This window comes from Glycine soja, chromosome 8 (assembly GCF_004193775.1).
Source record: "Glycine soja cultivar W05 chromosome 8, ASM419377v2, whole genome shotgun sequence".
Lineage (NCBI taxonomy): Eukaryota > Viridiplantae > Streptophyta > Magnoliopsida > Fabales > Fabaceae > Glycine > Glycine soja.
In genome coordinates, this window is record NC_041009.1 from 33,561,091 (window position 1) to 33,571,754 (window position 10,664).

The window sequence follows — 10,664 nt, forward strand, 5'->3', positions numbered from 1 at the left end:
CACTATATCAAAAGCCCATTAAGTAAAACACTAAAACAAAAAGAGAGATAAGAAGTTTCTGGAATGATAATCAAAAGAGCAAATTACACATACCTTTCTTATACTTAAGACTTATTATACTCGCACCCCCTTTGTTAAAATGCATTTCTTTTGCCTCCCCTAAACCATCACCGTTATTAACAGTGTTAAATTTTGAGCAGAATGTCCATATCACCCTTATACTTAACACCAATCTTAGAAACCTTATCACATAACCCTTCCAAATCTACAATGACACCAGCCTCTACCATCTCCTTCCTTGGCATCCATTGCGGCCACGTCGTCTTCGTCGCGCTCCTAGTATTTATGCGTGAACGAGATCCACTTCACCATGCCCTTCGTCAGTGTCGTCCTTAACAACATCTACACCCACATCATCTTTATCATCCTCGATCACATGAATTTTGTGCTCGTCTTCATCGATTGCGAAGTGGTTAGATCTTGGTACCGCTCGAGAGGCATTAAATCATGTAGATCTTGGTAGTTGTGAGGTAGCTTCGCCTACCACACGGAATCCACAGAGGTGGCAGCATGAAATGCAAGGTTCAGGCACCGCAAAACACGCAGTTCAGGTGTGCAAGTGACACAACTTCCTCAGATGTTGCTAAGCCCAAGGGCAACAACCAAATAGTTTTCATTCAGGCCACATAGAGGAGCAAAAGAACAAGAACGAATGGAAAAAAATGAGTGCAACATAAATTGAATTGAAGTGAGGTAAAAATTACTTAAAGTATTTTTATTTTTGCTTCTTAGTTACTGAAAGAATTTTATTGGAATGAATAATGATAGGTTTTCATTTTTCTTTTTCTTTGTCTCGTGAGGAATTTTCTGAGAAATTGAAAATTGGTCAATATTGGAATGCTTACTTGGTTTCTTCAATTGTAGATGATATGGTGTAGGGTTTTAAGGATGAGAATTATAGGTCAGTGAAGTAAAGGAGTGGAAAAGGGAATTTGGATTCTTCAAGATGTGAATATGGTGTGGGCTTCTTCAAGTTCTAATGATACAATGTGGGATTTTCAAGTGCATTTTGGTTTATAAATGTACTAAAGATTGCATTTTTCCATTCAAAGCTTTGTTTGGATCTGGGTTGTTTTTATGTGCATTAAAGCTATGTCTTTGAAGTTGTCTTGAAATGTTCTTGGTGTTCTTGAACTTATTGTTGAAAGCAAGAACATCAAATAGTGCCCACGAAGAAGATAAGGACATTTTGGACAAAAAAAATTCATTAAAACGCATATGCATGACACATGACGACCTAGAGTTAATGGAACAGATGGTGAGGGGGTCTCTGTGCAACAAGTTTGTAACAATGAGAGAGGTTTTTGTAATGGTACAAGAATGAGTGGGTGTGAGTGTAAAAATTCTTAAATACAAGGGACGTGAGGGTAATTTGTTCTAATAAAAAAATATCAAAATACTTACTCTCGTAGCATTTTGCTAAAGTTTATATTTTGTTTTGCTTAATAAAAATATAAACTTCAATGGTCAACTATGCAATTGAAAGAAACCTCTTTTGAGTTCATCTTTCTGAAATGGCACCAAGAGGACAACGTTATCTACATCATTGACCCTTTATGGTACATGAGGGATAATGGGATCAATATCTCCACCCTAGCTCGAAAAGAGATTGTCAAAATATGACTTAGTAATATTCGAGATGTCATTCTGGTATTCCACTGTGATTTTGTCATCACCAACCAGCTTGATGTTGGATCAGCCAGGAATCTAGAAGGGCAGGATTGAATAGATTCTTTTGAAATCTTTACCAATTGGTTCTTTAATCAAATTAATTAAACAACCCATTTCAATTAATCAAAGCTCTCTCAAAAGATCAAATAAAAAAAATCAACATAATCAAAAAAAACTTTCAATGATTATAACATATGTAAAAACAAAGTTTTTATGGCCCTTTCAGATCAATTCCAATACCAAAATGAATTCAAGACTAAGAGTATAGAGAAAAAGAGAATCACACAAGAGTTTATACTGGTTCAGTCCATGCAGGACCTACATCCAATTATTCTAAGACCTCTTAGAACTTTCACTATTTAGACAATGAAGTACAAACATTATGCATACACAATATCCTAGAAAAACTCTAATCTTTCCCTTGAAACCTACAAGAGAGAGACTCAAAATTGAAACTCTATCAATTCTTTGAACCTCTTGGTAACCCTAACCAAGAATCACAACCTAAAAGATTGTAAGATAAAGGATTGAATACACCCAAATATGTAAATCTTCAATATCTTCAAGTTCTCCTCATAAGATGATCAATTCATGATGGTAGAATGAATGATTCTTAGATCAACTTCAATCTTTAGACTAAATGCAGTGCAATCCTTTTAGAAGACTCTCTTGAAATATTTTTCTCCAAGACTGAGCAGATCAAGAGTCTCTAATAAAGAAAATGCACATGAGTATTGTCAAACCCTAATTTCATTCGGATATGATGTTTTATCATTCACCTATGATGTTTTGATCATTGCCAACCGAATTACGATGTTTGGCACCGGTTACAATGCAAAGCTAGGGAACACTCCAGGTTTTGATCAAGAAAACAAAAAGATACAAGGGAAAGAGGGCAAAAGGGTCATTTTGTGGACTTCTCTAGACCCAAGCTCGCCCAGGCTAGCATTTGACTCGCCTGAGCCATGAAATGCCTTTAGGCCTAAGCAACCAGCTCGCTTGGGCAAGCTCCAGCTCGCTTGGGCAAGCTCCAGCTCGCTTGAGCGAGCTAATTCCTTCAGCCATAAGTAACTGGCTCGCCTGGGCAAGCTCCAGCTCGCCTGGGCAAGCTTCCCCTGCACCAAATGGCTTTTTCTATAAATAGCCATGCAGTGGGAAGGGTTTAGGGGCTGGCAATTGAAGGAACAGAAGGAAAAACACAAGGAGAAAGAGAAGAAGAAAAAGCAAAGTCGAGGCACCGCCAAATCGAACCGTGGATCATTCCCTACATCGTTTCTCTTGCTAGCCTTGTACCCTGTGCAACAGTCGGTTAGCTTTTCTTAAGATTTTCATGTAATCTATGTACCCTTATGGGTCCTTTATGATATTATGTGTACATTTATCTTCTCCACTTATCGTTGGTAATTTCAATTTATTCATAAGGCTTAATTCTAGTCGATCACTAATGTCACGAAAATTGGTTTTTTAGTGAGACTGGAAGGTATTAAACACAACAAAAATGAAAAAAATCAATTCACAACCCAACTTTTTTTCATCAAATATCACTTAAGATCGTTTCAAGGTCCAACGCCTTAACGATTCTCTTCGCTTTTCAAAATTTAAAATGTCCTTTCAAGGTCCAACGCCTTAACGACCCTTTGTTTGCGAATTAAAATAAATCTTTCAAAAATATAAAATCAACTTAACACACAAACATTTAGACTTAAAGAACTACGTAGGTCTGATTTTCTCATCACACCTGGGGATACATAGGAGCAAGGGCAACACCCTTGTCGACTCTAAAATAATAATAATAATAATAATAATAATAATAATAATAATAATAATAATGATAATAATAATAATAAGGGGAAATACATAATTTTGAAGTCACGTTTTGCACGCTCAATTGAAGGTTGTCATCCCTTGTGACGGGCGCATGGGGTGCTAATACATTCCCTATACATAAACAACTCTCGAACCCTTCTTTTCAAAATTCGCAAACCTCTTTTTGGTTTTTCTAATATTTTTCCTTAAATAAATGTTGGTGACGACTCCACTCATTTTCTCCTTAGGAGACAAACATGCTTATTCTTTATTTTCTTTTGTCATCCCGTCGTGAGGTAGGTTGCAACAAGTATTTATAATTTTTTTACAAATAAAATAGATCTAATTGATTATAAAATTAGGAAATCGATTAATTCGTCAAAATACCCTTTGTTCTGCATTTCCATAAACTGGGCAATCAATTATCAAATGGAGTAATCATTTAATTTTTTTCTGTCTAAGTATCTTTATTTCTTTTGTGCTTTCTCGGTAATCGATTGCCACATATGGTAATCGATTATAGAATCACACAAAGCTTTTCTTTGTTTCTAGGAGTTGGGCAATCGATTATCAAATGAGTCAATCGATTATCCTAAGCTACAAATCCTTCCTTCTTTTGAAACTGGCTTGGGCACTCAATTACCAAGTAAGGAAATCGGTTAATTCGATGCTTCTAGCCAAATTTCAAGTAGAAGTAAGTCCAATTGCTTTTACTTGGGAAACTTAGAGAATTAGAATACTTCATTTACTTCATATTTGATCAACACTAAGCATGAAAAAGACTTAGACTATATCACACTCATGCCTAATCGAAAAACATTCAATACAATTGTCATATCTATAAAACATGTTTGGCATTACAAAATTATCAAACCAAAACTAAAACTAAGGGTTTCAAGCTTTGATGCAACACTTGGAGATAGTGTTTTTCCATGTTGAGACTGGACGGTCCATCACTAGGCGATCCAACCTTGATTTTGATGATTACAAGATATAAATTATTGATGAACTAATGGATGATTCTTAAGTGAACAAGACTTACCACATATGAGCACACTTGGTATTACTTTATATCCTACAAGCTCTTATTAGTACGCATCCAATGAGAAGTGGAACTTATTTTTATTAAAGATCTATATCAATGTCCGACGCGCTATTAGTTAATTGGTGTCCATTCTTTGTGAAAAACAGTGTTCATACACTATGTTGTTTTCTTCGTGTCCAATGGACTCAATCACTTACACGTATTATTTTATACTAAGTATAAGCGACGTCCAACATTGTACTGAAATCCATGTTAGCCAAAAAGGGAAGTGCATAAACTTATCTTTCGTGATTTCATTTTTGCCTTTCTTATTTTGAATTGCTAACATCTAAATTTCAAGCATGAAAGGACAAAATAGAAGGGAATAGAAGAATTGAAGATAATATTCCTCAAAGATCATTTTCACTAAGGAGAAGAACCACATGCAATTGTTTGTGCTTTTATTCTTTCTCTCTCCAACCAAAGTGTGACGCGTTGCACTGCCTCTAGCTATGAGACAACAATCATATCAAAGACCAGCACTAATCTCATAACAAATACTTTTGTGAAGTCTCTAAAAGGTTACTCAAGCTCTTATATTCAACAACAAAACATTCTAAGAAAAAACAAGCAAACGTATTTGAAGTGAAATTTGTCAAGTCATTGGACAATAGAGTCTGCACTTAATTAACCATCCTTTGCTTAGCTAAGTTATTCTTTGTGTTCGAGCTTAATTGTTTATCCACTCTATTGAGTGATTTAATTCATTCAAACGTTTTTTTGTGAAAAACCATCAGTAACTTAGTGTTAAACAATACTTGGTGTCCTAGATTCAGAGGGAGTCTAAAGGTGTGTCAGTAATGGCCTAGAGAATACTATTGTAGCCTAGAGTGTTAGGATAGAATAGTTGTTTGCAATCAATTTTGATTAGTGGAACCCTTTACAAGTGTGTACAGGAGAACTTGGCGTAACTCTATTTGAGTGAACCAATATAAATCAAGTGTTTATACTTCTCTCTTGAGCTAATTGATTAGTATTCTTTTAAGCTTACTTGACACATTTGATCACACAAGTGTTATTTGAAAAACCTTTGTGAAACTATGTTTTATCTTGCATTGGATGACAATCATTCGTTTTCACTAAAATTGTTTTACACTCATTGGACGGCACAGTCAGAATTTGTGTTTTTACATATTTGTTTTTGAAAAGCTTTCCTTTGCAAAAAAAATTATCATATTTGCTAACACACTATTCAACCCCCCTTCTAGTTTGACCTTTGATATTTCATTTTGTTTTCTAGTCGAGGTTGAGTATGCAAGTCTAGGAAATGAGCACATGTGGTTGAGTCTGTGTTAGCCCTCAATGCATTTATCTCCTATTTCACTTCTAGGATTTCATTCCTGATGCAAGTTCTGATGTGTGTTACCCAAGAGCTCAGCTCATTTGCGCAACAATGGAGTTTTGACCAAATTTGTGGGGATATAGATTTTTGGATGTTAGTCTGCACTACTATCTTAGCTCATCTTCCTCAAGCTAGAAATTCTCAAAATGAAATAATATTTTTTATTAACAAAATGGATCCTTTGAAAAAATCGCAAAATGATGGGCAAGTGGTCTGACCTGTAAGAAATAGTATTAGAAAGAGATCCATGGGGGAAGATGTCTATCCATGCTTGAGTTTCGATGGCAGGATGCAATTTTTCTTCCACTTCATATGGGGTTGGTTCCTTTGCTTTTCGACCAAGTGAAGAGGTGACTAGGGAAAGGAATATTCTTGGCATTGACTGATGGAAGCTTGCTTGTGGAGCTTCTATGGAGGCTGGATCTTTGAGCTTCAATGAGGTCCTTTAATGGTGATTTTCCACCATGGAGATGCAGCGGAAGACAAAGGAGAAGAGGTAAGAGGTGGCGCCATCCACTAGGGAATAAGCCATGGAAGAAGGAGCTTCACCACCAAGATGAGCCTTTGATAAGAAGCTTGGAGAGGATGCTTCAATGGAGAAAAAGAAAGAGGGAGAGAAAGAGAGAGGGGGGGAGCACGAAATTGAAGGAAGAAAAAGGGAGAGAATTTGAACTTTGAGTTGTGTCTCACAAGACTCTCATTCATCAAAGTTACAACAAGTGTTACACATGCTTCTATTTATAGACTAGGTAGCTTCCTTGAGAAGCTTTCTTAAGAAAACTTCCTTGAGAAGCTTCTTTGAGAAAACTTCCTTGAGAAGCTAGAGCTTAGCTACACACACCAATCTAAAAACTAAGCTCACCTCCTTGAGAAGCTTCCTTGAGAAGCTAGAGCTTAGCTACACACACCCATCTAAAAACTAAGCTCACCTCTTTGACAAAATACATGAAATTACAAAAAAAAGTCCCTACTACAAAGACTACCCAAAATGCCCTCAAATACAAGGCTAAAACCCTATACTACAAGAATGGCCAAAATACAAGGCCCAAAAGAAGGAAAAACCTATTCTAATATTTATATAGATAAGCGGGCTCATACTTAGCCCATGGGCCCGAAATCTACCCTAAGGCTCATGAGAACCCTAAGGCCTTCCCTTGGATCTCTGGCCCAATTTACTTGGAGTCTTCTATCCAATGCCCTTACAAGGGAGGATTGCATCATTCCCTCCACCTTGGAAAGGATTTGACCTCAAATCCCGAGGTTCTTCATACTCTGGGCTCCTTCCCTCGACACCTGTAAAAAAAACAAAAATATATGTATTAGTGGTGTTTGGTATGTTGAAGTAAGGTAAGGTCTGAAAACCCATTTCCTGGGCATCTTCCCATGAAGGAACATGGTTCCTCACCAAGTCAATGAGTGGTGCTACAAGTATAGAAAAATATGGGACAAATCTTTTGTAAAAGTTTGTTAAGTCATGGAAGCCCCAAATTTTTCTTATACTTGGTGGAGTGGGCCACTCAGGAATTACCTTTATTCTCTTAGGGTCCGTGGGAACCCCTTGATCACTATTTAAAAAAATAAGAAAATTAATGCAAGAAAATGTACCTTTTTCTGTATTTTGGTGTTGATTATTCCTACAAAAAAGTACGACAAACCTAAGGTGTCCCATAAGAGTACCTAAGTTTGTATTGAAACTAAAAATAAGAACAAACCCACCTAATGGGTCCCTATGTACACACACCATGAAGATGTTAGGTGTACGAGTGATTTTACAAAAGAGGGTTGCACCACTCAAAACATTCATCATACCACCTATTTTAGGGACTTGGTGCCTAATAATACCTATTTTGGGCACCAACAAAGCACAAGGATTTAAGCTCTTGCGAACCAAACCCTCATCCAACAACTTCTTTACTTGAGGAATAAACTCAAGCCCAAGAGGTGTGGCAATGCTAGCAAGTGCCTTTTTACAAAAGAGAAAATATGGAGGTTGTCTAAGAGGGAAAGTTTCTTTAATGTTTGTCTTTATTGTAAAATAAGTTTCCTTCTTAGCTAAACTCTTGGAAGAGACACTTACCTCCTTACACTTCTCTTTAACCACTAATGGTTGTCCTTCTTCTTGGGGGTAGATTTCTTCACTAGATTCTTCCCCTTTTGCTTTTTCACTTTCACTAGAGGAAGGTGAAGTAGTAGCCTCATCTTGGCTACTATAAATGTCTTGGCCCCTCATAATCATGGTTTTTGTGGTGGGGCATTGAGAAGTAATGTGTCCTCTTCGAAGACATTTAAAGCACTTTATAGAGCTAGTTTTCTCTTGCATACTAGCCTTAGGGGCTTGCTTTTCTATTGTCTTCCCCTTATCATCTTTGGGCTTAGAAGTTGTCACCCCTAAGATGCCTTGACCTTGGTCTTTCTTTGGATAAGAGTGAGAGCCATAAGATTTTGAAGTAGACTTCTTTTTAAGTTGTTGCTCTACCCTTATTTCCCAATCTAAGTTAGCCTCTACATTGTCCTTCCCATGGAAGTATGAGAGTTTAATGTTAGCCTCTTGAGGCTTTCTTTCCTTTTCTCTTCTATGGGAGTGAGGTCTAAGATGTGACCTATGCCTTCCTTCGTAATAGTCACGAAGTTCTTCACTTAGGCTTTTGCAAGAGTTATGACTACTATAGGAGGCATGTTTTTCTCTTTTCATTTCTTTCATTATTTTTCTTCTTTCTTCCTCTCTTACTTTCTTTCTTTCATCTTGACTTATTTCTTCCACTCTTTTTTTTCCTTTTTCTTTTCTCTCTTGTTTTTCTTTCCATAACTTGAGGGAACTCAACTCATCTAAGATTCTAGATAAAGGGTCTTTATGACTAGTACCCTCGCCATTAACACTAGATGAATGATGACTCATGTTGGTTTCTAAGTTGTGGTTCTTTCTTGTTGGAGGTTTGAAAACAAAAGGTAAAAGAAACTATGGTTGAAACTAGCCAAAATAAACACTAAAAGAGGTGTGAAAGATAAGGTAAAAAACTAATTGGTAAAAGGAAAGCTATCTAGGCGGTTTGGATGACCACATTCAAGGTTCCCAACAAAACACTCACTATCCTAAGGAAAAATTGCCAAAAATTGTTACACAAATGGAAGTTTGGTAACCTATTGGAGGCTCCCAACACACTTCCAATGAAAGGCCTTTTTGTTACAAAACTTGAAAGCAATGAAGGTAAGTAAATTGTCAATTACAAAATTACAAAACGGTCCTCAATTTTGGTGGTTGTTCTCTCTTTGGTGATTCACTCAATTTGGAGTGCTTCTTAGTCCAATAGCTCTTAAGGTGGTTGGCCCCTTTCTTCTTGACTCAAATTCTTCAAGGGATGACACCAATCCTCCTTCCAATTCCCTTTATGGCAACCCACAAACAAGGAAACAAAGAGACAAGCAATAACCAAAGACAAAAAAAAATGAAATGAAAACTAAACCAATGGAGTTTTAACAAGACAATTTTTCAAGGATTACTCAACAATTAAAGCAATGAAAAGCACATAGAAGCAAGCTAGGACTCAAAGAGAAACTTAGAATGACTCTAGAGTAGAGTAAAAAAAAACTATAAAAAAAGACTCAACAAACCTCTAGCTTTGGCACTTGTTTTCACAGTAATTTTCAATTGAAATTTCGGAACTAAGATTGGTATAACATAGGCACCAATTATAGAATAAATTTTGAGCCAAAACAACAAGCACACTTCCCATTCACTTTTTTTTTCTGGATACTGATTTTTTTCTTCCAACTTGTATGATTTTTATATTTTTTTTCCTTTTCTCCAAATCACTTGGTTCTTTTTTTATAACTTTCTTCTAGATGTCTGTAAAATTCAGTAAAAATTTCAGCTCAAAATTCGAAGTAACCAATTCTCAGTAATTTTTATAAGTTTGTATGTCCAAGCTGCCAGCACCAGCGATTTTTTTTTTAAGCATGGTATATTGATTGCCTTGGGCTTACTTTCAACCTTCCTATGTATGTTGAACTCACTAGTATTGTTTACCACAGTTTTAGGAGTTCAATATTCACTTAGGATCAACATTTCACCCAGCAATTCAATCACCAAAACTCAAATTCACAATAGACACAATCATAAGGAAACCTTAAAGTTCAAGAAAAGGTTCACAATCAAAGACTCTCTAAGAATTTTGCATGAACATGTCAAAGACTAATTAACATGAAAGATTTGACTCAAATCAAATAATAGGCTAAGAGAATTTCATACACTCATGAACAAATGAGTTAGACAAAGAAACAAGAAAAATAAAATTCAGCACAACATAAGAAATCTTATGTGACAAGTTTCATGACTAGACATGACTTCTATGACAAAACTACAATAGGTGAACAAGTCACTCTAGATTTTTGAGGTTCTCTTCTACTTTAATATTTTTGTATGAATTTTATGGTTTAAGTTTCAGCCACAAAAAATAATAAGACAAAACTCAAAGGAACCTAAACTCAACACAATTCATGGTTCAAGAACAAGAACAAGAAATTTGAACCATAGAAAATCAAATCTAGCTTCTATAGCAAGTTTAATTGGTGGAAAATCTAAAGAATCATGTTAACAACATTTAGCACAAGACATGTGAGGAGTTACATGGAGAAAAAATGAAGAAACAACAATGGAAGAGAAGGTAAAGCAAAAACTTAATGGAGGTTTAAGGAGCACCTACT